We start from the raw sequence: 27375 nt of genomic DNA on the forward strand, positions 1-27375 counted from the left end.
CTTTCCTTTGGCTTTAACCAGTATACTAATAATTTCTTCATATCGATTCACAAAGCTGATACAGATAGTTCTCCTATACAACCACTTTAATATAATACAGTGTAAAGAAGACTGGAGTGGAAAGAAAGAGGTGTTACAATAAATGTAAGTTGATCTCTCCACTTTTAAGGCTTTTGTCTGTCTTTCCATCTTCTGTATGTAAATTCTCCGTAAATACGGAGAAAAAAGGCTCATTGCCTTTTTGCTATTCCCACACCCAATACCCATCCACATTACCTTTTGGAGTATTTCAACTGAACTTATGAAGAGTTGTCTAAAACCAGCTGCAAATCCTTCTCATTATTCTTTAAAAAAAAAACATTCCTCTGTCAGGATGTTTAAGAAAAATTAATAGGCTTTTATGAAGTTACTGGGTTTATTTTAATATCAATGCTGAAGTTGCTAATGTTTCCAAGTGGGGAAACATGGCAGCTGGTGCATCACACAAATGCCATGCGACCACATTCTGGTTTGACAAGTATCTTAACACACATAAGCAAATATTACCAACCCCTTTGGGCCCACCTTTCTAATACAGGTTTTAACTGTTACACCACTGAAAGGACATTGCAGGGAAGATGACACTTCCCTATACACTTAGGAACTGAAGATCCATTTATAACTTCTGAATCACTTAAACATAACTTACAGGAAAAAGTCTGAATCCTGTGAAAAATTAGTGAGCAGTTCATGAATGACTAAAAATCCTTCGAGACACCCAGCTTTTAGGCATGTAAGAAACAGAGAAAACATGCTTGTGTTTGAATGGAGACAGTTCATTAAACTGTATACTAGGAAGGCTGAGGTACCATTAAAACACAAATTGTACTTTTAAAAAATTGTTTCAGTGTATAATTTTACAAAAACCTCATAGATACAGTCCCCTCTGTCTCACCAGAACATTAAGTACAATTACAGTTTAAAATGTGCTTAAACAAAAAAACTCATGAGGGGTTTTGCAAAAAATCAAAATGTATCAGCTAAAGCACAGGAAAAAGTCAATTAAAAGCTAGTACCTTATTTTAAAACAAATGGTGTTACGCAAAGTTTGTTGTACCTTGAAAAGTAATTCCTGTCTCATCTCGCCTTATCCTCTCTTCACTTGCATGTTTCTGTGAGAGTGTAACGTAGTACTAACTTATAAACTTGGAATGGAAAATTATCATGTCCTTCAGCACATACTTTCAACAGGTTAGCTATGCACTGCTTTAAATATTTACTTTTACCATTTGTTGCTTAACTCCATTCTGTGATGTATCTTTATTATGGCCAGATCACAGATACTCACCTTCTCAATCTGGGGTGAAATGTCAGTTCAGATCCTCCCTGCCACCAAACTAGCTGCTCTCTTTGAGCTTCTCCATCTCATAAATGAAAAGCAAGCCTCGGGAGATCTGTCTCAATAGAATAAATTTGGCCTCTGAGATAGTGTCGAGGGACATTCACAAGTTACAACTTCATCCTTCCTCCACAGTTGTCAAGTGCTCCCCTTGTCTGCAATTGCCCACCACTTCCACAGCAGCTATAGCTACCAAGACACCCAAAAGACTAGAAGTACCAGAAAAACCTACATGTTACTCTCACATAATTTAAGAAAGTCAAAAAAGTGGGTTGAAAAACAGTAGGACTCCTGTCCACAGTGTTAAGTGTTGAGTGTGACTAGGTCAACTCAATTTGACAGTGCCCTCCCTCAATTATCTGAGACTAGTAAAATTTTCAGGACTGGGTAGGGTAGCCGTCTTATTCTAAAGAAATGCTTTAAAATCCTTCTTCAGTCTGCTCACTGCAAGAAAAAGTGCAGTTACCCAACCTAGTTGATCATCTTTTGTGGAATTTTATACAAAATAACAGAAAATCTGAGGTTTGTTTGTGCTTATTTTTTCATTAGTCAAATGACTTGTACAAATTACATGGAAAAAAAACTTAGGAGTCATTAACTAATTACATTTAGAAAAACAAAACGTTAAAATATTTCTAAAGACTACTTTTCCCCCCCTTCAGTATCACAGTAAGAACCACAAGCTTTATTTATTTTGGAATGACTTACAAGTCATTTTCCTCTAGCTGGTTATAATATTGTCCACTGTCTTCTAATAGCTGTGAAGTATCCTTTTTTTCAGTAACAAATTATACAATCTATTTGCAAGTCAGCTGTTTTTCTTTCTTTTTCAACTTCCATGAAGGCCATTCAGATACAGTAATTTACTGCAATTGATTTTCTTCTTGCTTATAAAGAAAAAATATTTTTACAAAAAATATCAGAGCAAACTTCACGTACTGTGACCCTCACATCTGTTCAGGTCTTGCTCTCCAGTTGGTTTTACAATGACATAGTTAAACATCTCAGACACAATTCTTAAAAAGTGGGAGGAGAGAACGCACTATTTACATGCCCAGTTTTCAAATAAAGTTTAAAATAAAATCTGGCCTGAAACATCTGAATACTAGTAAGTACAGCATGCCAAATACGCATACCACCATCTGATGGCATCTCAAACAGATTCATCTGATCATTAACTTCTTACATGTCCTGAAGTGACAATATTTTGTATAAACAGCTCTCTTGCTTAAAAAAATAAACCAGTTTTGTTGAGTAGAAGCAAACACCTTTCCTAGTATGCAGACGGATCACCTTCTATAATATTTAAGTACACTAAGTGCTTGTAATCTGTACCTTATATGTGTTTAGCACTAAATACCATGATGGAGCACTCAATGGATAAAGTATTTTTAGTAATTTTTTAAAAGCACACAAAGCATGTTCCTCTAAAAAAAGGGAGGGGGCTGGTATGCTTTAGCTCTTCACATGAAGTACTACTTAATGCTCAAGAAATTAGACATTTCTCAGCTATTTCCTTAAGTTTTAGAAAAGGAAAGCCATGGTTTAATAGGAAGGGAGAAAATTAGTCCATGAAAGCCGGGGGGGGGGGGGGGGGGACACGAACTGAAAATAGATATTAATGTTAAAAAAGAAATCACCAAATGTTCTAGAACAGATGTCCACACTTTTATTTTCTAGTGTTTACATAACTGAAGAACTGAAAATCAGATTACGTGACACAAGCAAAAGATTACTATCCTCTTCTCATCCAGAGCACAAATTATTACCAATTTACAGTGAAATACATTCACTGCTGTCAGATTTTCAGCAATTGTGTTACTGGGAGCCACAGAATGAAACACCATATCTGCATTTCTGCCATGACTAAGGGAATACATGTATTAGGTTTCCATACAAAATTTCTCTCTTTACTTAGGTTAGCAGCAGGAGTTATTTTAAAGAATTACATATTTCCCTCAGTGTCAAAAACTTGCAGGTCCTTGGGGTCTCTCGTGGAGGTAAAATAATCACTTAGCACACAGTTCATCAAATTTCTCAAATGCTGTTTTTATGCATTGAATCAAATCCTTCAATTTTTACAATGTAGGAAATAAATTTACCCATATTAGCCTTATGCTTATGAAAAGAGAGACTATGCTCAAAAAGACAGACGATACTTTGCCTTATAACTTCTACTTCCCATCACCTTTTCACTCCCAGTAACACCAAATTACAACTCGCACCACAGTAAATACCTTATTTCTACATGCATAAATTCTCTCTCTCCACCTCTTATTGCTGTGATCTCTCTCAGCCAATTTAATGCCCATATTTCTTTCCATTGCCCCTGCTGCTTAAGCATTGCCTGTTTACATATGCAACTCTCACCAAGTAAATAGAAAAGTAGTAAATTATCATCTTGTAAACATGAAAGTAGTAATCTATCATCATCTGTACATCTCAAACTTACTCTGATACATTTTACTAATCCTTCTTTGCCTTTCTCTTTACTGCTAGGGACCAGGGCTAATTAATCTAAAATTTTCTTGAAAAACTTAAGACATTCTTTTTCCCAGTATAAATTGCAGGTAAACATTACCTAGTATCCCATTCACTACTTAAAATTGCCTACTTGGCCTGTTCAAGTCTCAGTATGTAACTGTCTGGCACATCTCTATTCCTCAGCAGAACGGACTTGTAATACTATTTGACTGATATGATACCAATTAATTAGCACATAAAATCTTCATGATACAGAATCATATAACTTCCATTACATTATATAAAGATTATTTATTACCAATAAAAATAAGAACATCTACTTCTAACAGCAATATTTTTTTAAATAATGAAAACGTATTTTTAAAATATAAATTACTGAACTGTAATCTTCAAATCAATATTGAGTTGCAGTGAGACTGCTACTGTCTTATTTTTCTTGGGAGTAAAAACTAATTAACTTGCACTAAAAGTAGCCAGTTCATTTGGGGAAGAAAAAAAAAAAAATCTCCTCCAGGGCTGAATCATTAACTACTAAAAACTTCATTTCCAGCCCACTGTGAAACAGCAAATATGTGTTTCAAATAGGTCAGCTGGATTATTTTCTGTAAAGACAATAAAACTACCTGCAAAGAGGTACATTTTCTTGGGAATTATTATTTTGTGATCTCTTTCATAGTAGGCAAAGCAAATAAATCTGTCCTTCAGATGAGCCATCCAAGCTTTTAAAAGAAGTCTCTTCATACTTCTGGGGTTTTCTGCATCTTTTAAAAATAATTGTTTAAAGCATTTGGGAGGCCCTACTACTTAGCTTGATACCAATTTAAAAGAAAGAAACATGTTCTATTGCCAGTTTCCAAATCAACTTGATGACCAGGCCAGGAATGAAGAACTACCATGCTCTCAGATAACAATTTATTAAAATCCACGTCATCTGAAGTAGCAATCTTTACCTCAGCATGATACTCGCAGGCATCAAATTTAATAAAATGACCCCAATAAAAGTTAATCAGAAGTGTTTAAATGTATTGGCAATAAAAGAAATTTTATGGGCAGCAGAGTCAGTTATCTTCTGTGTGACAAATTAACTGAGCACTGAAAATGGGCGATGCATCAATACCATTTCAACAATGAAAAATGCATGCAAGTCAGTCGGGAGAGAAACCCCACACAAAAAGGATCACATAAATGAATAAAACCTCCACACCACCGTACATTTTGTACTACACAAAAGAGAAAAACAACCAAACATGTTTGTTTTTCTTCAAGACAACCATACTTTACTGAGGCTACAGCAACAGGTACTCCAATAACACCTGCTCTTTAATTACATCCCAAATGCAGAACAAGTGTCATTAAACATCAGAAGAAAACAGACATGGTCAGAAGCTTTGCAGGTATACTTATAAGACAAGGGATTAATTCTGCTCAGCTATCTATCATGCAAGTTTGAATACCTACCAGTATGAACCTATGAAATTTGTGACCCTAACTTTCCTGGAGTTAAAATAAGCTAGAGGGAGCTGGTTAATATTACATGTACACAATACATTACAGGAGTAAAAGCATAATTTTTAAAACAGCATCAGCAAATGTATCTAACTCAAAACCACTCAACATGTTTTTTGAACTTAAAACTGGTAAGTTTTCTCCCTGGAAACAATCCATTACCTTTCCTATCACAACAGTCGTCCTCCTACTATCTAAAGCTTCTAAAAAGTTGTCCTTTAACAAAGACAAGCTTTGTACATCTGTTTCAAAAGATCTCTCTTTAAAAAACTAGTTAAATTATGTTCAGCTCTAGTTGCTCTTATTTGAAGGAAGAAGTACTGTATAGCTTTGCTAAATGAGAAGCAGATCAGAAAAATAGAACAATTAAACAGTAGGTTTGGGGTAAAAAATATGTAAAAAATTTTATCTTGAAATACCTCATGATTTTGCCTTGCAGCATGAGATGCATTATTGCCTATTAAGAAACATTAGAAAAAATACCTTATCTTGTGAGGCAACAGCAGCTGAAATGAAAGATTAAAACCAATTATCTGTCTTATTAAGTCTGAAGTATCTTAAGGGAAAGTTCTGTTTACTTTTTTCTTTTCCAAAGCACAGGTCAAAAACTGTGTTTTGCTTATTGAGCATATAGATAATACCAGCTCTCTTTCACCATCTCACAGTTCAGTGTCTTACAACCAGAAGGTGGTCTCCACTAGCAAGAACTGGTACATGTAACAAGGAAATCACATTTCATGAAGCTGGGGGGTGTCTATGCAGTATCCATTTTTATCCATGTGTACTTTAAACCAGACTATAAATTCTCACAGTTCAAAAAATTCTGAAATACTTTTCTGTCTTAAGAATTGCTACTCTCAGTCACCTTTCTAAAGAGAGATTTTATATATACTACTATGAAGGATGAAGCCTGTAGCACTGTTTCCCTAAAAGATAAATTTAATTTTCATATTCTAGCACCCCTTCAACCAAATACCCGATGTTACCTTTTCCATTACATATTAACGTACTTACTTCTGTCTTGTATAGACAAGCAGGAATTTTATACGGACATGGTTAAAACAATTAGAAAGATAGTTCTGACAGTTTATTCCTAATTGGCCTTTTTTTCATGTTAGGAATAAAATTAACTGTTAAAAGTTCTCTTTGGACCACGGAGAGGTGCATTCAGACACTAAAATCAAAATGCAATTTTATTTAATGTTTGTAAATTCTACCCGAGACAAAGCCATGCCTTAACATGAGCATTACCGGTTAGTAGTCTCTAGCTCACCAACCATTACTAGACCGTCATCAGCAATACACACATTTAGCAAATGGTAACTCAGGCACTCTGGATTACTGGTTCATGATCACTCTAAGTGACAACAACAATAAGGAACATAAGGAGAAGCTTTAAGACAGCTGTATGTTGAAGAGAACAGGAAGAAAGTCAAAAGACTTCGATACTTTTAATGGTAAAACTCTGCTCTTCATCTAAAAAAGACAGACAAGTTGCAATGCTTATAGTTAAAAGAGCACTTCCCTTTCCAACAGTTCCACAGCTGTCACCTGTAAGACCACAGTTCAAAGGATCACCTAGAAAAAAAAAAACAAAACACACACACACACAGGAAAGGAACCCACACAACTGAAGAGCTAGAGGAGCAAGAAAGAGAATCAGTTACTTCCTTTTGTTTAGGCAAATTAAGTGTTGTGATGTTAGACATTCCAAAATTAGCATGAGACAAGGTTCACAATTTCTCCCACAACTACCCAGGCATCCCAAGGAAGTTACTTAAATTCTTCTATGCATCATTTCTTTAACTGTAAACTAGTGATAGTTTACCTCACAGAGAGGTTATGAGGCAATTAACTGATCATAAAGTGTGCCAGGATCCTCAAATGAAAGGTGCTATGCAAGTGCAGGGTATTAATCTCACACTCTAGGTACAAATCATTCTCTTATCCCACCTTCTACCTAGCGTTGGCAGCTTTACAACCATTTAAACTCTCCACTACACACGTTGGCTAGGTTCCCCACAGCAGACACCTTAGACACAGTGCACTTTTGTGGTTCAGCTACCTACACTTTCCTGCATAAAACAAGGCATTTGGTTCAAGACATCTGTAGCTTCAGGTAGACTGCCCAAATACACAGCCTGCAAGCTTCATTACAGACATTGAGTTTTTGGCTGTGGTACTACAAGATCCATGAAAACTTCTGTCAGGGGCATGTTAACAGATATGTTGCCAGATACCATCTAACTTGAGTAAAAGCTGTAGCATAGAAAGAGCAAAAGGACCACTAGCCATCTTTGTAAGTTTTGCTTCTAATTGCATGCTTTTTAAAACATTCATCGATTCTGTAAGGTTTGAATGTTTACACTTCATTCATCATAATGCTATTTAAATATTAGACGAAGACTTCCTTCTAAATTAATAAAATGGTGTTAAGTTTGAAGCAGGCAGTAACATAAACACTGGAAAATTCACAGTCATGATTCACCAGTGATACAGATGCAGCAGAGGTAGCGAAAAGAGCAATGCAGCAAAGAGACAGTGCTTTAATCAGCCTGGTCTACAGGTCAGAAGATCAAGTAGAGAAAAGGTTTCAAAGCAGGAAGTGGAGGGGAAAAAGAGCAACAGCGCAAGCAAGGGCAGATCTGCTCTATGTTAATAGGACAAGCTGGGGGAAGGAAAGAGAAAGATCAAGGAGAGAGACAAAAATAGTCATAAATCAACTGTTACCCTAATGTCATAATCTGGATGGGAGATGGGAGAGACTTTAGAAAAGAGGTGACAGTAAAAATGCATTTACTATCAAGTGATATTCCATACAAAAAGTCTGAAGAAAAAGCAAGACACTTCAGAAAGTTAAAGAAAATAGAGCATTTGCAAGGTTCCAGACTGGATAGAAGAACAGCAGTTTCGGAGTCTGCACGTGTGGATGACATGATGACAACAAAGCCGATTCAAAGACAGCCTGGTGGGACACTACGAAGGAAATGCAAAACAAACCCTAATAATGATCAAAGTTACACAACACTGGCTAAATCCACTTTAGTTCTGCATTCACTATAGCTTCTAGTTATGATTTACTAGTATAAACAAAGCCTTTTTTTTTTCCTTCCAGCAGCTCAGAAGTGCTTTGCAGTTCCCCAGGCCTGAAACCAAGGTCCCTTTCCATTCTTTTCTTCCAAGCCTCTTTTGAATATTTTTTCCCTTTTGAGAGAGCCAACAGCAATAGTGTTTTATGGATGTTCAGTGCGCTATACACCTTTCTGCTATATAGAGACAAAAAGAAGCACACATATATATTTACATAAGTCTTGACTGGAGAAGAAAAGTATTCTGGTAAGAAAAATACCAACGGTTCTTCTAAATATTTAATACTTTTTAAAAGACTGCTGAAGTGTTTAAAAACACCTGATCAATTATGTTGTTCATGTCCCAATATATTAATTGTATTCCTTTATATTAAAAATGAGTCATTTTGTTAGCTTGTAAGAGTTTGAACAGATTTAGTAAATAAACAGATTAGTAAATAAATTTAGTGAAAACTTTAGTCCACACCTACAGTTCTCTTAACACTTCTAGCCATTTCGTCATAAAACCAGAATGGTGATCGTGTCTTTATCAAGATACAATCATGATCTTTCATGAGAGTGGATGCTGTATTACTTTATTCCTGTAACAGTTTCCTGACATTAACAAAAAAAACCACCAAAAAACAAACGCCCCACGGGGATGGGCCTTTGCAAGACCTTACTAGGAAATGAAAACAACAAAAGTCTACCTGAGCTGAAGGCCCAGAACTTAACAGCACATTTCCTAACAACAGCTTATACAAAAGTGTGCTGTTAAAAGTAACTACCACTATTTTTATCCAAGTTTTCAATAAACAAATCATTTGATCAACTAGTTTCTATACTTAAATGCACACCTTTGGCAGAAAGACTTAAGAGTGTCCTGGAAGCTGTGTCACTATTTTAACTAACTTTAAAACAGGGTTAATGGGGATTGGGAGTCTACATTAATATTATGCTTTGACACTTGAATATAAAAATTGACCGTTACCATTTGCTTTATTTGGCCAATACCTTTTTAACGTTAAGAAGTGTACCACATTTGAGAACTGATCCAGATAGAAATAGACTCACTGTGAATTATATTTGGAAGTCTCCTAAATACATGGGCTAGGTCCAGATAACCACAGGCAGTCACAGATCTGTTCCCATTTATATGGCACTTTCCAGTATATGCCTGTACAAGCAAGATCTTGGCTACAGATCTGCTGGAGTAACTGCTCACACAAACCGTGCAAGCTGGACTGCTGCTTGCCCAGGACCCCGCAGCAGCACTTACAAACCAGCCAGAGCCCTTGCTAAATGCAGAAGCAAAGTAGGAGGAGTTATAGGACTTAGGTCCCTACCAGTCAGTCCTGCGGACACATGTTTAAAGAGGCTTGCTTAAGCTTTGAAGTGAGTTTAAGGACAGTGACACAATGATGAGAACTTCTGAAGAAAGCAGATGTGAAATAAGCAAGAAGGTTATATATACACTGCATGCACATGACCTACTGCTATTTTAACTAAGATTATAGCATTTCTTTCAAGACAAAAAAGTCAACAGTAAAAGTAATTAGAAATACAGCTTAATAATTAAACTTTGTGCTGAAAGAGAAAACATGGATTAATGAAACAGTTGCAAATATTAAATAAACATTCAATTTTACACTCAAATTGCTAAAAAATATCAAGGAAAAATTAGATTTTACAGGAAAACTAAGTTTTGTACATAATCTGGAAACAAACAAAAAGAAAAATCAGAAGTTTAAAAGTGGGGAGTATTTGCCCTATTTCCCCCAACACCCCAATCCCAATAATCCTTTCCAAGTGACCTGTTCTTATTTTATAACGTGGTAGATCTCAAACACATCTGGACATTACACTGTAGTAAATTAAATTTAACATGTTCACATTAACTACCTTCCTCTGTGTCAAAAGAGAACAAACTGCAACACATATGAGTAACATGCCAAATAATGAAAAGCAATGCATTATTTCTTCTTTATACTGTTCTGAGATACCCGAGTACACTATTTAACTGTTTTCATGCAAACTCTGGTTTTCCATTTCATAACCCTAAATATTTTTAATGAAATCAAACCACCTTCACATCAACCTCTGCAAAAACTGAGACTTCCACATATAGGGGGTATATGGAAAATATTACCAAACAACTTGATCAAATTACAGATGTTGAAATGTACAGAATTTAGTAATTTAAGTCTCTTTCAAATTCAGGATAAATAGGATATCAAAATCACAGGGACAGAGCTAGAAGTCATTTGATAGCCATTTCCTCCCATTATATACTGTTCACAGTGAGCATTTGGCTAACATATCCTTCCAGACTTCCCCAGACTTCCCCTCAACCTGTGATAGTGTACCACTACCCTTACAGTGTTTCTCCTCATGACTCACCCCTGACAAAAATTAAACCCCCTGCTTCTTCTTGCAGCCATCTTGGACACAGGGGGAAAAAAAGTATTTTCTTCTTTGTTTGCAGAAATCTTTTTCTTAATGGAGACAATGAAATGTCCCTTCACCCTGTCTGCTCTTAAGAGCCCAAAACTACACAAGAGAATCAAAGAAAATCCTAAAAGCTACTGTCATTAATCATAATAAACAGGTAGTGTTTATTAAACACTATTATAAACTAAAAAGGGGAGGGGAGAATTTTCAGTAGCAGATAAACACAGCAAAACAGGTAGTATTGTTAAAGGCCGAATGCTTAGCTATCCATGACCAAACCAAATAAACAGCTCCTATCAAACAAGCAGTTCTCCTAGCTCTGCCAATCAGAAAGGCCTCAAAAAGTTACAGCCTGGGTATTTTGTATATAATGATGGGTTTATTTAATAGCTGTCTTTATTCTTAGTAAATTATTGATGCATACATTTCCCATATTCGTTATTGAGATGGATCAGATTTTATTAATTTATTAGCAGGAATGAGCAGGATCAGAGGATGGACCTAAATGTTCCTTCTTTCGTGTTAAAGTGCCACTTAAATGCATGAAGAGAAAGCAAAGGAAAATAATAAGGAGTTAGTCTGCATGGTGCAGAAGGCAGTGCTGGGAAGCTGAGGCTGGACCAGAACCCAGCTGTTTCACAGTGCAATGCAGAGCTGTGCCCATAGCCTAAGTAAGCCGTGCTTACTCATTGCACTAGCTCCTAAGAGACCTGGCTGCAGCATGCCAACATACACACATCCTTATGGATGTCCACCATGACCCCTCCACTCAAGATGGCCACGCGCCACTCCATGTGAACTCCTCTGTCTGCTCCCAGCAAACATGGGTTACTACTATTGCTCTCCATGGCATGATGCAGATGTGTCCCACATCCACTGAAAATCCTCTAGTGGCTTTCTGTCAGATTACAGGTCTTGTTTAACAGGTGCTTTTGTTCTAAGGTTGACATGCTGAACTAGCAGCTCTCCCATACCAATATCTGATTTGAGTACTGTCGTGGTTTTTGCAATCCCTCTTTGTCTTGTGTCAGACCAAAATCTGAATCAGAGCATTGACAAGGAACATTGACACTACAGGCAGACAACTCTTTAAATGAAGTTGTGATCAAAGCATTAAGTAGTAAATAAAAGCCAGGTGGCTCTAGATTATCATATGCCATACCCATTACTTCAAGTGGCCCATTTAATGGATTTTCAGGTGAAAACAAAAGACATTTGGTGTCAATTCTTTAATTTCTGGCTCTGCTTATGTATCTGGTGCATTTTGATAAGGTCTAATGAAAAAAAAGTTTAAAAATACTTATTTTCAGAGTCAGACTTTTTGCCACAGTTGGCAAAACCATGGAAACCAATGTGCTTTTGTATTATTCACTACCTGCATAAAAGCTTAGCTAATTACAAAGGAGATACCAAATGACTCATGTTTGCCATCGTTTTCAGTGGGCCAATGTGTTCGTCCTGCAAAGTTGCAAAAATTTGGTGGAAACTTTAAGAGACTTGACCTGCAAGTTTCAATTAAAAACAGTCAATATATTTAACTGCTCTCCAGAGTCTTTACCTTCAAAAGGAGTATAAGCTCTGACAGCAGACAAAAAAAGATGATTTGACACTTATTTTTCATTTTAACTTCATGCCTTATGCATCCAAATAAATCAATTTTTCACCTAAAACATCATTATAAGAAAAGTGGCTTGGAAGATTCTCAGACAAACGTCACAGAACGGAACACTGTGAATAGCAGGAATCCATTTTCAAATGTATTTTTACAAAGTAAAACCAAGAGCTTAAATTTCTACATTTGAGGATGGAGACTTTTTGGTTTTAATTCTACACCACTGCATCGAAGTAGAATTTTACAGGGAACTCTGTCATCCCTCACCCTGACATTCATTATTTCAAGTAAAGTCTTGCTTTCCCCCGGCTCCAAGCACATTTTTATTTCTGACTATTTCAATTCCTTTCCAAGCAGAAGAGAGAATAAAAATTTTTGCACAGAAATCACGTTTAAAAGTCTAACATTTTTTAAATGCTATGGCATTTAGACTTCCAAACCCACATATGCCTTTCAGTTATAACTGAAATTTCAGTTTCCAAATTAGCCAGGTAGAGATGCCAATATTCTATTGAAAGCCATTAAGACCTGGACACTGAAACTCCTATGCTGTTTCTAAAATTTTTGAGCAAGTATATGTTTGTACTAAGTTTAGGACACCCATAGCCAGCTGATGCCTCCGGGCATGAGCACAGTAAAGCATAAATCACATTGCACTTCCTAGTTTGAGAGCTTTCAGGATAGGAGCACTAACCTTGTTCCAATTCACATCTAAGCACTTCTAACTCCCACTCCTCATCATCTCCTCAGCACTCCTCTGATTTTCAGTGCTTGGTGCTTATTGGGAACCATCACTATATGCCTCCAATACTAGTTTCTGTAAGTCGATCGATCCCAAACAGATCCTCAACTGTCTTTTCATCTAGTCTTCCATCAGTAACACATTAATCAATGATTTTCTGACACTGTACTATTCGAACAAGCACATGACCGAAAGACAAAATATATATGTAAATATATATATTTATACACACTTGCAAAGAGATATTTCATTCCTATTTTTTTTGTTTTGAAATTATTCTTCCTATTCCTGAGAATTGTCATGCTTGGTGTAATTCGTAAATACTTGGTGCTGCAACCTCATGTTTCTTGTACATGATGAGAACTACATAACTCGAGCGCAATACATCAAGTCTAGAAAATCATCCTCAGTAAAATGAAAATAATTTTGTTAAAAGTCCTGCCCTTGTAGCTTTAGTTACTCCTTGTAGCACTCAGGAACATGTTTTTCAAGTAGAAGAACCACTAAGCTCAGGGGACAAAGACCTTCAGAATTTCCTTAGTAACAAAGACCTCCATTTTTAAGAGTGCTTGTTGTTCCACTGCATGAGAAAGGCTTTCGAGCCTCAGTGTGTACCAGGAGTGGCACCCAGTGTCCAAACTGCATCTTTACAACAGTGTCTTCAATTCCCTTCTCAGTGTTCCTTCATTCCTTTCTCCCAGGCTGCAGCCACAGAAAATCAGCAGCTCTATGCCTAAACTGTACATTTCATAAAGTGTACTGTACTTAAATCAGTTTACATAAAGTTTGTGCCAAACTCTTTTAATCAACAGTGCGTAGATGAATCAAATTTTCAACTTCTTCATGTGGAGAACAACTATCAAAGACAATAAAATACTTCAATTAAGCCATACAGCTATAGATTTAAACTCCGAATGAAATCAATATTTGCATAGACTATGGCGTTTCAACTGTACTCAACAACTGACTTAACAGCCACAAGTTGATTTATTCCCAATCACTGGTATTGCTTAATAGTCTCAATCAGTTTTCCTACACATGCTTTGTTAAAGTGGAACTAAAAATCACTGAGAGAATTAGAAAAAATTCCAACTTTTTTGGCAGCTATGCAGGATTTTAGAGATCATCTAAGAAAACAGAGTAAAAACGAGAGTAACAAAGACAGCAAATAAAGTCCTTTTGTTTCATCCTAAAATTTATCAGAGAGGTAAGACTTAGGTTTAAACAAGATTCAACACCTTGAATAAGCTATAAAGAAAGCCTCCCCCAACCTGCTGCAAAAGCTACAATTTCTGCTTTTCTTTCTTTCACTATCACAGACAGTTCAGTGTTACACAAACTGGATTAAGATAAAACACTTAATGACTAAAACTATTTTCCTAAAGCATTTAACAGTTATTACTCTATCGGTAGGTAAAAACACTGTATGGAGCAACACAAACTGCTACAAATAAAAAAGAAAAATGAACATGCTAGAGGAGGGAAGAAAAAAAAATTCTATTTCCATATACATATGGAAGTCAAAATGCAAATACCCCTTTCAGTATTTTGCCAGACTTCAACTGGTCATTTTTCCTGTTTCACTAATAACGAAACCTAAAAGCCACCATAACCTCCCTCCCCTCAAACAATGAAGCATTGCCCATCTTACTTGCTATCTGCCTCACATGTGCTACTCAAGGAACATTACATGCACCTCTTCAGGAGTCAAATGCCTTACAGCTACGAGAAATTGTGAGTTCATGACAATGTAAAAGATTAGATCTCAGTTACACTGCAAATATCTCTGAAGCAGCTTTTCTTTCTCAACCCAACGCACAAAAATGGCACAATGTGTTTGAGAACTCTAAAATCCTGATGTTTGGTGTCTGTAGTGCCTCCCCAACTTACCCCTCTAATTTCTCTGCTGCACAAATTCATGCTTTAAGAGCTCCAAGATGTATCGCAGGAATTTAATATATTAAAAGATGTATATACATGTATAAATATATATTTTTAATATATACATTCAAACGCAGATATTGAATAGCATGTTCAAATCTTGTTGAATTACTTCCCCGTTAAGATTTATTTTGCTTCAACAAGACTTCCACTTGCAAAAACAAGCACACATTGCACAGCAAATACATCTCTGTTAGGTGCCGAATATGGCCAGGGAAACCATTTTGATTATTCTGTGCCCACTTATGCATTGTCCTACAAAACAATAAGATAGAACAGCAAGAAACTAGCAATTAAGTGAGTCTGAATGCACATCGGGAATCACTAAAATCCACACCAGCCAAGTCAGGAACAATATGACTGATGAATAGGCCATATTATATTAGGATTGTTAGCAAGTGTTAAAAAATTATCCTTAGCAGATGTCCCTTATGACCTAAATATATCGACAAAGAACATGCCTGTCTTGTTTTCTAAAAAAGTTTTAAGAAATCTTTCCATTTCTCTTATTGACTAAAACTCCACAATGCTGCATGTTGGCTATAAATATGTGCATCAAGGATTTATCACACTAAGCCTACAAAAAGTATGAGTATTTAAAATAGATTGTTTACTCTTCAGTAAATGTGTATTTTTCTACTGCATGAATTTACACTGAACTGAAGCATGTAATCCAATAAAAGAAATCAAACTGTGTATTCAGCAAACAGTGAAACAAAAAACAAGCTGCATACTACAGCAACTTTTCAACCAACACACCACAAACCAAAATACAGTAAATGTCTTGAAGTTAGATGGGTGAGAACAACCTTATCTGCAATAAATACATTTTGTAGATACAGTCAATATGGAATTATATAAATATAAGCTACTATACACTATTACATTTGCAGCTATGCATAGACTACTTGTCTTCAGTAGAGCTTTAAAGAAGTTTTTATTTCCTTCAATTTTGCTGTTACTAAGATTCTATACACTGACTTACCAGACTACGGAAAAATGCAAGATTTACTCAGTTTGAGCTTTCTCAGTTTCTTCATATATTTTTCACTGCAACACTGGATTTAACAACATATCTTAATTATAAATAATGCTGAAATACAGATCTAAACTTAAACTTTACTAAGGATTGTTCTCTTTTCTAGCAAAGACTAGTATTTTGCTAGAAAGTATTTTTAAGTTTAATAAGCTTTGTGAATCAATTTCTTATCCCTTCAACTTCACTGCTGCAGTAGGTTTCCTGTTAGCAAAACAGATTTCAAGTCTGTTCCTCAAGTTTTCAGTATTCAGTACTGAACCTTGGGCCAGTAATATGTCTCTGTCATTCCATCAATAAAATAAATGCTATAAACAAAAAAGGTGTGACTTGAGTTTAATGTGTTCTGTATCTTGAGTATATATAATTTTCTTCTAGAAGAGAATAATGTTACATAATTTTTCCAGATTGTGCAGTTGAGAAATCCATAAAACATTATGGAGAAACACAAATATTTTTCTTAATTTATTACTACTACTTACTTCAATCAGTTTCTATTATTTTTCAGCCAGTTGTATTGATTTGAATTGTTGCTCAACAGAACTATGTGCACTTCCTTCATTTTGGATCTCAGAAAAAAATTATTGTTCATTTTGCTTTGCTTTTCTTCAGCTTCCTCGAGTTTATTACAGCGTTCTTTAGGGAAGGAAATGGCCAAATACATGCATTAGCAAAAAAGGAAAGGAGGTGGAATGGAAAGAGGTAATAAGGTGTTAAAAGAACACTCTCTTCCTCTTGGTCCATTCACACTGGGAGAAGTGTTACCAGAAGAAGAAACGAGTGCAAAGTCAAGATACCTGGCCAAAGCTACGGGGGACCACAAGCAAGCTGTCTCTTAAGAAAGGACATGCTACAGACGCAAAGAAGACATGCAAAAAGCACAAAGTGTCATCCAGGCAGTCCAATGGAAATGTCTACTCCTGTAGCACACTGTCCAAGACCGAAGAATCATAACCAAGGATGAAGTAGAAAGTTTTTAGCAGAACTGACAATGCCATCTTTACCTGGTCTGGGCTTCCTTCTTTATGAAGCTTCACTTCCTCCAATCGCAGAGGTAGCTTAAAGCTACTAATTTTCTAACTTTTAGGCACCCAAGACAGCATGTACCTCAGCTGGGCAAGATGAATACAGGATCTACCAGGATTATTTTTTATATATATACACATTACATATATATATATATATATGTTCTAACAATTGCCTGGAAAAAAAAAAACTTTTTCTTTAAAATACAAATGGCTATATCCAGACTTTTTTTCCTGAATTGTGGCACAGCAAAATTCAAATGCCTAGTAAAAGAGAGTACGTCTGGAAAAAAAAAAAAAAAAGCCAGCAAGTTTCACCTTTGCATATATCCACGGCAATATTGTTTTATAAACTAGAGCAGCTAAAAGAATTACTTGGGAGTGTCTGCTTTTAAAAGGAACAAGCACATTACATATTGTTTACCATATTTCCACAAATTAATGATAAAATACAAACACGAGGTCATTTGCATCTGTGCAATCTGAAATATGGGGAGCATAAAATAATTTCATATTTCAGAGTTCTTCCATATTCCAAAAACTCAACAAGCAATACATTAAATGAATTTGTAAAAATCAAATAACCTTCAGATTCTTTGTTACTCACCAAAAATTATTTTAAAAACTTCTGAGTGCTCAGGGTACTCAAACCTGTACATTTTCTCTCCCCTAATAAACAGTAAGTATAAGGCTTAATGTTTTCAAATCACTATAACAAAGTACAATACAGGCATAAAATTCAGACTGATACCTGGAATCAAAGAACACATATTAAACATCTGAATGTACTTTTATTATTTAATTGGTTATCCTCTTTCTGTGCACTTTTTAGAGAAAGTTGAGCTGGTTATATTAGAAAGAAAAATCAAATTCAGAATAGATCATTTGTAATATTTTACCTAAATTGCAGGTTAAAAACTGGACATTCATATTGCTGATTACATAAAAATTAATGAGTTTCTGCAAGTGTTACAGAACTATATGAAATATCCATATAGGAAACTAAGCAATCATGTATCATGGCTACAAATAAGGAATACAGCTAAGATAGAACACATACAATGCTGTAAAAATCTCCTGGCTCCAAATTCAAAACTTGCAAATAGTGAAATGGTTAAATGCAAAACTGAGCTGGGTACAATCTTCCAACTCATTCTAATTCTGCTAAAAGATAGTTACATACAGCAAACTACTTATTTAAAATAGATGTTTCAACTTCATTTTTAGGATTAACAAATGATTATACTTAAGCATAATTTTCAGCAAAGTTCAGCATGAAAGTTTATTAGATATGACAATAATATCCATTGCAATCATGGATTCTTTTTAAAAAAATACTTTTTAAATACAGATTTATCAGAATGTAGGCAGACGTAAGACTTTTATGTTTAAAATTACTCAAGGAGAAGTGTCGTGAAATATGTTGTCTTAAAAAAGAGACAGTACAACATTTCTGCATTTAGAAGCAAATTACAGTAACTTCTTTTGCAGAAAAAAATTTAATGGAACTGGATTTAAATAAAACTTTAATATGCCTCGTGTTTTAAAGAGCAAATGATTTCTCTTTTTTGATTCAAAATTAAGACATTGAACAAAAGGATTTACCGACCATGTTAAAGCACTGCCTCTACAGTAAAAATCAAATTGAAAATCCAGAAATGCAATAAACAAAGCATTTCAGGCATTTTGTGTAATGCTACCAGAGAAGGAATAGTTTATGTGAGGGTTTTTTAAGTCTGCACAGCCCAGCAGTATAAACCCACTTAAATAAGCTACTAAGTTCCACCACAAGTACTACCTCCTCTTTCTTAGTTACGTGTGGTAGAATTGGGAAGTGAAGAAGAGAACCTGCAAAACAAGAAAGCTCCTGTTCTGCTTTTAGGATACATATACACACACACACAAAAGTCTCTGAATCAAATTCTACCAAGCTATATAGTTCCTCAGAACAAGCAGCACATTTAGGCTGATTTAAGAAACTAAAAAACCACCAGTCAGTAGAGCCGTATTTAATTCAAAGCACTTTGTAACATATTTTGGGAATTCAGCTGAATAAAAGATTACATGAACCTTATCAGATGAAAATCATTTTTATCCCTCTCCTGTCTGCAAGCCGCAGGTTTCCTGGCTCAGCAGCAGCCCCGGCGGCGGGCCGTGCGCTGGGTACGAGTGCCCTCTAATGGGGGCTCCTCCGAGACCGCCCGCCGGCACGCCGCTCCCAGCCCGCGCCCTGAGCGAACAGAGCTTGAAAACGGAGATGATGATTCGCACATGGACTCTTCACCTTTCTCTGCTGCATTTAAGATAATTAAAAGCACTTTTTCTTAGGCCTTTTTATTACAGAAGCATACTTTGGGATAAGCTGCTGTATCTCATGTAGACAAGTCCACATATCTGCACATACAGGGCACCTCAGACTGTGCCCTGAAAAGTAGTTTTCAATCTGGATTTCTTGTCCCAACAAAGACAACACCCTCCAGTAAGTCAGCACAGGTTGAAAACTTACACACACAAAAAAAAAAAACCACACAAAAAACAACTTACACATGCTGCATGCCTGCTACTCCACTGAACCAGTACAATTATGTGAACTGTGTCAATATTAGTTTCCTTTTAAGAAACAAATCAAGAACTTGCAGTAGTGACAGGTAAAGTATAAAATGACTCAGGTGTGATTAGCAGCTTTAATAAAGAGCCTTGATTATGTGATACATCTTACTACATGACAATTAAGCACACTAATAACCAGCGTCTGTCAATAAGTATATTCCAATATCAGTTCTGGCAGCCCACCAAAACAACCCTAAATATGGAAGACTAGATAAGACTGTCTTGTGTGTTTAACAACTGACTATCCACCCTCTGACATAATCATCTGAAATCCTTATAAATTCATCCTTACCAAGTCTACGGAGTATTTAACGAATTCTTTACACAGAAATGATAAATAAAAAAATCCAACTTAAAATTCAATATTCTTTTTACATAGAGCACAAAGCGAAACTTCATAAATGCACACACAAACCTGATGGGGCTTTTGCCAGCACTTAGTAATTGAAAAGTCAACATTTACATAGTATAGCTTTCTTCCTAAATTACTACAAGAACTTATGAAAAACACAGTTGAAGGATTCAGATAAACAGACTACAACTGGAGCCAGAACCAAGGCTGTGATTTAGGAGCTTTTAGGTCATCTGTTCCTGTCCTAAGTGAAACAAGACTTAAATTTCATATAACTGGATTCAGCATTTCAGAAACATTCCATTTTCTTACAATAAAAGACAATATACATGACCTTCTTTTTTTTGTCAACTGTTATACCTAAAGAGAGTAAGCCTAAACAAAAAATCAGAAAATTGTCAGCTAAAATTGCATCTGACCATTGAGTTACAGCATGTTAAAGTTCTGTTCTGCAACAATAGAAGAGAAATAAAAGATATGTCTGCAATGATAAACCTTTGAGTTATAATACCAGAAGATTTAAAATGGGAATAACTAGAAATTGTTCCACAAGAAAAACTGACAAAATTTAGCCTTGACAGAAGCCTTTACAGACAGTACATGAATCAACACTGCTAGTGAGCTGTGATTTAATGGCAACAGGACTTCTGCAATACTAGCAAAGGAAATCGAACTTCAGAGAGTCCATTTGGTGCCCATAGGTATCTACATACTGTCTGGGAGAATTCTGGTCTGACCATAGTGGGGTTTCAAGCATCTTAGGGGTTCACACTACCTCTCCAGTTGTACTCACAAGGCTGTTTGTGGACCTGCACTATTAATAAAAGAAAAAATGTAACTCTAGAACATGGTAGCTTTTTTTATTAAGATGCTTTCTAAAAAGCCAGAACAGTCCACCAAACAGCACCCCACCTATGTACTGAGAGAAAGTATGCTGTAAAGTGTAAGAACTCATGTGACTTTGGTCTTGAAGTCCCTATAACGCCAAACCAGTGGAGCAGACCACAGGCTTCACTTCAAGAAATGCAACCTCAAGACCAAGTCCTCTAGTAAAACAGGAGGGGCCTTAACAGAGCCAATACTCACTGCAGTAGGCAACAGCTCAAAAGCACACATTCAGTTTGTTGCTTTATCTTAACTTATCTAAATGTGTTCCTTTTAGCTACCTGAAGCCCTCCATTTCTGCAATGACCACATATAGAATGTCACTGTACTGGCAACACTACAGGTAAGGCTCAGCAGTACAAATGTTGCATTATGTTACTTCTACTTGCTGAGTGATGATACAACTAAATACAACCTACAGCACAGAAAAATACAGGTATTAGAATCTTTAATCATCTATATAAGATACTTCTAACCTGAAAACTGAAAAATAAAATTAACCTTCTGAGGTAAGAAAGTAAAAATCACGTCAGGGGTGGGGGAAGAGAAGGTGGCATCACCTTTTCATCTGTAGCATCTCAGAGGGAATCTAATAAAAACTGCATAGTTATAAAAGAAAAAGTTACAACATTCTAGAACTTATTTTGATCTATAATTATATAACTGCCTCAAAGTTTCTATTGGCATAATTACCACAGCACTTAATTTATTATCTCAGCTTTGTAAGTACTATTTTAACTGTTGCTTTCCATGAAAGGAATACAAATTTCCTTTTAACAATGAGAAAAGCTACTCAGTGAATAGCAGTGAAGATAAAAACAATGAAGTGCAAAGCATTGAAGTTAACATGTCACTTAGAAACACAATTTATAGTCAAGAATAATACATTTATTTCTTAGGAAGAAAATATACTTCATGCATTACACCTTTCTTATAAACCTTAACCGAAAGAGAGCAAAGAACTACACTCAGACAAGATCTTGCAAGTGCCCTAAAGTGAAAGTAATTCTCAGAAAACTACCCTCACAAAGACAAGCTGGGGTACTGCATCATTTCACAAAAGTGCCCAAGTCAAAAATCCTTACAGCAGAAATCTGATATTTCCTAAACAAGAAGTTGAATCCATTGGGTTGGGGAGGAGGCACAGGAATAGGGATTGTACATGTAGATAACAAAGTATCTTCTTAAAGATCTGTGTTTTGAGAAATAAACCCTCAATAGGTATTGAATGTAAGTGCACCAGTAATAATGAAACACAGTTATCTGAAAAGTAAATGCCTGACCGAAAATCCAGAGTGCGGCCCCAAAATATTTAACATTTAACATTTAAGCTGAAGCATCTTTTGCTGAAGACTCAACAACATACGTGTTCTGCAGTTTTCCTCCATTAGCTCACACTTCATCAACTAAACTTCAGCTACAGATTTCTAACACAGAGAGCTGGGTCAAACCCTCTCACTCCTAAAAACCTTGTGCTGCAGCAAGTCAACTAAGTGTTTAAGCCTTTCCAGACAGGGAAATCTTACCAGAAGAGATTACACTTTTTACAAAGAATCTTAGGAAGATGACACTGCAGGAGAACTAAGATGAAAAACACCTGTGGATTCATAAATGGTAGACCATCCTCCCAGATTTGTGATAACAATTACTTGAAGCTAAAAAAAAGTTCTCATGTTTTCAGTAGTTTCTAGAAAGAATCCAATTCAGACTGCACTAAAAATGTTCTTGCACTAAAGGAACAAGTCGTCCTTGTAGGGTACGTCGAGTATTTTTAAATCAAAAATTTTGATTTTGAAGGAATTCTGTTGCAGCAAATAGCAAAAACTTTAATAACTCAGGTATTAATGGCACCATAACAAAAGCATATCTGAGCATATCCGAAGCAACTGCTGTTGCTAAAAAGTTAGAAATACCTCTTTATCAAACTGATTCTTAGATGTCATGAATACCTATTTCAAGTTCAAATTAAGGATATTTTCTTAGCATCCTCAAAAATATGTTTTCATTAGATTTTCTCAGTTTAGAAAAAGAAAACATTAGCTTAAATGTGTCTTTCCAATTATCCAACAGGTTGTTTGCTCAAATATCACCCCCCTGTACATAAGTTCAGTTCTCTTAATGATCACCTCAAGACCACAAGGCAAATCAGTATTTTTCAGGTGATATGTTCCTAGAGCTCCTGCAAAATGATATAGAAGAAATTATTTTTGGGGGTGTATTCATTCAATTCTCATCATAGCAGATTAGGAGTTTGCCAGTAGATAACCACACCACAGCTGTTCCTCATTTCCAGCCCTCAGGAGATAGGCAGCTGGGGTAGTGTGGCCCCTCAGCCAGTGCAACAGTTCCTGCATTAACTTAAGATCAAGTATGACCAAAGTCCATTAAGAAATGCAGGCCCAGAAACCTGGAATCTCAATAGGATTTTTCCTATTCCAGAATCTTAGACAAGGGAGGAAACAAATTTACAAAAAGAAATATACACAGAAAGGAAGAAAAGACAATACAACATTATTCTGACCAAAGAGAACAACGTTAAGTGTTGTTCTAGGTAATGGAGGTACTTAAGTGCCAAGATCCTTATACTTCCCTTCCAAATCTCTGGATCTGAATTTGTGCAAACATATAAAGCCAGTTATGCTACTGACATAACATACAAATCTTGGTGGGAAGGAAATGCCTTGCTTGGTTTGGTTTTTATTATCCTGAATGTTAAGATTCTGGCATAATAACAAATTTCTCTGCTGAACTATCTGTATCTAGAAGAAAAAAGAACCTTTTGAAAATCTGGCAGGATGCTTGTGTAGGGAAACACAGCTCCAGGGAAAACAAACAAGGAGTATTTATAAAATATTATTGGTTTTCACAATGGGAAAACAGAAGATAAATCTGTATAGAGTCTAATAAGGTACCTAACACTCAAGCTAGCAACCTCAAGAGCCATTTTGTTTGGGTTTTCATCTTCCCTAGCCTGTACCACATAGGTCAAATGGCTGAACAAGCCCTAAGTAAAGAGAATGCAGAATCAACATGAGTGCTGTGAGTTTTCTGAATGGTTCAGTCTATTTAACTGTATTCCACTAAGAAGAATAGAGAGGGAACCTCTCTGTGACCCATACAGTAGAGGCTAGGGAAGATGAAAACCAATACAAAATGGCTCTTGAGGTTGGCTTATAGGGTTCAGCACAGGCAAGCTCCCCTGACCTGGTTGTAAATTCCCTGCCACTGCTAGAGACATGCATCAACATCACAGTGACAGGTTCACTTTCCACTCTTGTTACCAAAAAATCATAACCAAGAAAACTCTCCAAACCAAATGATAGTTTAGTTTAGAAAGTCGACATTGGTTTATTACAGTGCTGGGTGCATGGGGGATTTCTCCTCTTAACATGCACACTTTCCAGACTTTCCATACTGTATTTATACACAAAACTTGCGTAGTTAGCAATTTTCCAAGCCTATGATGATTGGTTAGTAATTTACATACAATTATAATACTGCTGACACAATACTTCTACTACTATGCATGCTTAGGGGAAGGGTCTTCACCTGGGCAATGGTCTTCTTGACCTACAGGCATGATTTTTAATATTATAATGAGGGTAGTTCAGCTGAGGATACATGGACCTTGAGTTTGGTTGCCAAGTTAGCAAGGTACCCTCTGCAAGGGCTAATTGCTCTGGGATATCCTTGCTCAAAGAAGGCTATCTACTTGCTCTGATTAGGGATACCTTTGGCTTTACAGAGACATCTTTCTTGACCTAAGCATAATATTGTTACATTGTTCTAGAAGTTTAACCTTCAACACTCTGACTAGAGTTTGCTATTTTTCTATGCCTGCAGCATAGGAACAGAAGGTTGACAAGCTGAGGCATCCAGGTGAGGGAAGCTCCACAAGCATTGCCTTTTGCACCTTACTTAATTCCAGGATTATTGCCTACTTGTTGAAAAGGGAAAATGTCAGACTGGTAGACAGTCACTTTCTTAGAATGAAGTTTCTCCCAAGCAGGAACAGCTGGACCTTGCATACCAGATCCCAGGCTTACAGCTTCAGCATGGTACTCATCATATGATGAGATAACCAATTTCTGAAACTGAATTTATTTCATTCCTTGTTTGCCTGTCAACTACATGGAAATAATGCAGCCATTTTCTACAGGAAAAACTGAAACATAGGCTCCAATTAAAAATTTAGATTACTCCAACCCTTTGAAGAGCTCCAGAAGAGAAGGAATCTTTAAAACATCTTTTAGGCTTTAATAAAACATAGTTATGACTCAAGCACCACATTAATGTAGGACAACTAAGATTCCCTTGAATTTTGTCCTTTTTTTTTTTTTTTTTAATATAGCAAATAGTATAATCCCACAACAGAAGCAATAAGCAGCTAAGAAACCTTACCAAGTTCCAAAGAATTCTTAAAACAATCTGTATTAAAGGCAAGGTCTGAGATGCTTTTGTAATAAGATAAAAGATTAATTGAATAATATCTAATCTCATTATAAACAAGAAAAAGCAGTTTATGCTTAAAAGATTAAGGAATCTTGCTCAAACTGAATTATCAAAATTAGATAAAAATCAAGCTTCCAACCTCAACTACTTTGACTACATTGCCTCTTTACTTACTCTCGAAGTTAATCTGTCTCTCTAAGCCCTAACAAAGAAGCGTTTCTACTAATATCATTACATACATACACACATATCACCAAGATTAGAATTGCAAGCCTTTTAAGTTTACTTTATCAATTTTATATCAGTCTGTGTCAAGCCAGTTAGACTAAGTTACAGTGGCAATTACAAAACATTAGTAGGACCAGCAAGGAAACACCAAGACAGATAGAAATCACTGATGTTACTTCTAGTTCACTTGGAAAAGCAAAAATATCACCCAGATTTCAAGTTAACCAGTACTTCTTACGCTTAAAAAGTTCTCTCTCCAGGCTTTCAAGGAGTACTAAATACATACAAATAAATCCACAGAGAGGCAATCTAACTGCCTGACTACATATGTATACATGTGTGTATATATATGTGTGTGTATATATATATATATATATATATAGAGAGATATAGATATATATACACACACACACATACACACACAGAGAGCCATTTTCATAAAAAGCTTTGAAGTCTATATAAATGCTTGACTGGAAACATGTAACTTCCTGTGTGGACAGTCTTATTCTAAAGTAAGTGTGTTCATATAATACAGTATTTATCCCTGTAACTTTCCTTACACTGACAAGATTACAGCTGGACTCATTGATACCTCAAGTCAAACAAAAGAAGTCGCTGATCACATACAAGCTTCTGGTCATTGTGGAAAAGAAAAATCCTTTTCTGCACGTGGCTTTTTTTTTTTTTTTTTACCTGAAGTTTTGCAAAACTGTATACATTACCTTCATCAAAGTCTGCATCATCTTCTGTATGCTGAGGGAAAGGGAAGCAGTTTGTGATCTCAAGTCTGTCATCCACCACAAGACCCAGCAGCACACCCTGGACCACTTCATTCCCCTGTCCTTCTTCCTGGTAATGTTTAATGATCTTTAACACAACCTACAACAGAAAGACAAGAAAACCATATTATGCAATGGGGTTTCTTTGTCCTCAAATGACATATTTAAAACTTCTAAACTGCTGAAGTGTTGCAGGAATTAGAGCCGCAAACCAAGTGAGCTACTGGCTTAAACACCAGCAATTTTAATACAGGCTGAGGAACTGGAGGCCATCCTAATATTACAGGAGAATAAAGACCACCATTAAATGAATGGTCAAAATGCAGTTTTAGACCAATTTTCTCAAATACCCTTCTAAAATGAAATATTGATTTTCTTTTTTTACTTTACGTTGTTGCTGTGACTGTTCAAAGCTATCTTGCAGGGGCAATAAGCTCCCTTCTGAGGGAAACACTGCACAAGAAACTATCAAAACACCTTGAAAGTAACTGCAGAAACTGGTAGGAAATTTTTAAAAGCACAAAATGCATCAAATTTTAGTAGCATTAACCTTCAAAATCATATCTCATTGCAGTTTTACTTCAGACAATAATGTAATTTATATTTCTGTAAACTGTGTCATAGGATATTTAAGGATAATGAATCATAAAAGAAAAAGGGAACAGAAATTACTCATCATACTTCTAATAATTCTCACTTCCTTCCCAAAATCTGAACTCTACAATAATTCTCATGAGATGATACTGTAAATTGGAAGACTATGAAGAAAACCACTCAAAAATAGCCAATCATATGATAGAAATGCTTTACACTTAAATAAAATTTT

General features: G+C 35.9%; 1 protein-coding gene across 1 annotated transcript in view; it reads right to left on the minus strand.

The window, feature by feature from the left end:
* EIF3H (eukaryotic translation initiation factor 3 subunit H) overlaps positions 1-26659 on the minus strand; it is a 66755-nt gene extending 40096 nt beyond the window's left edge. Inside the window, exon 1 of the mRNA XM_026843413.1 lies at positions 26493-26659. The gene's annotated coding sequence lies outside the window, so the exon portion shown is untranslated. The remainder of the gene's footprint in view (positions 1-26492) is intronic.
* Between the last annotated feature and the right edge of the window lie 716 nt (positions 26660-27375).

The sequence above is a fragment of the Athene cunicularia genome, assembly GCF_003259725.1.
Source record: "Athene cunicularia isolate RWA chromosome 2 unlocalized genomic scaffold, athCun1 chr2_part1, whole genome shotgun sequence".
NCBI classification, from domain to species: domain Eukaryota; kingdom Metazoa; phylum Chordata; class Aves; order Strigiformes; family Strigidae; genus Athene; species Athene cunicularia.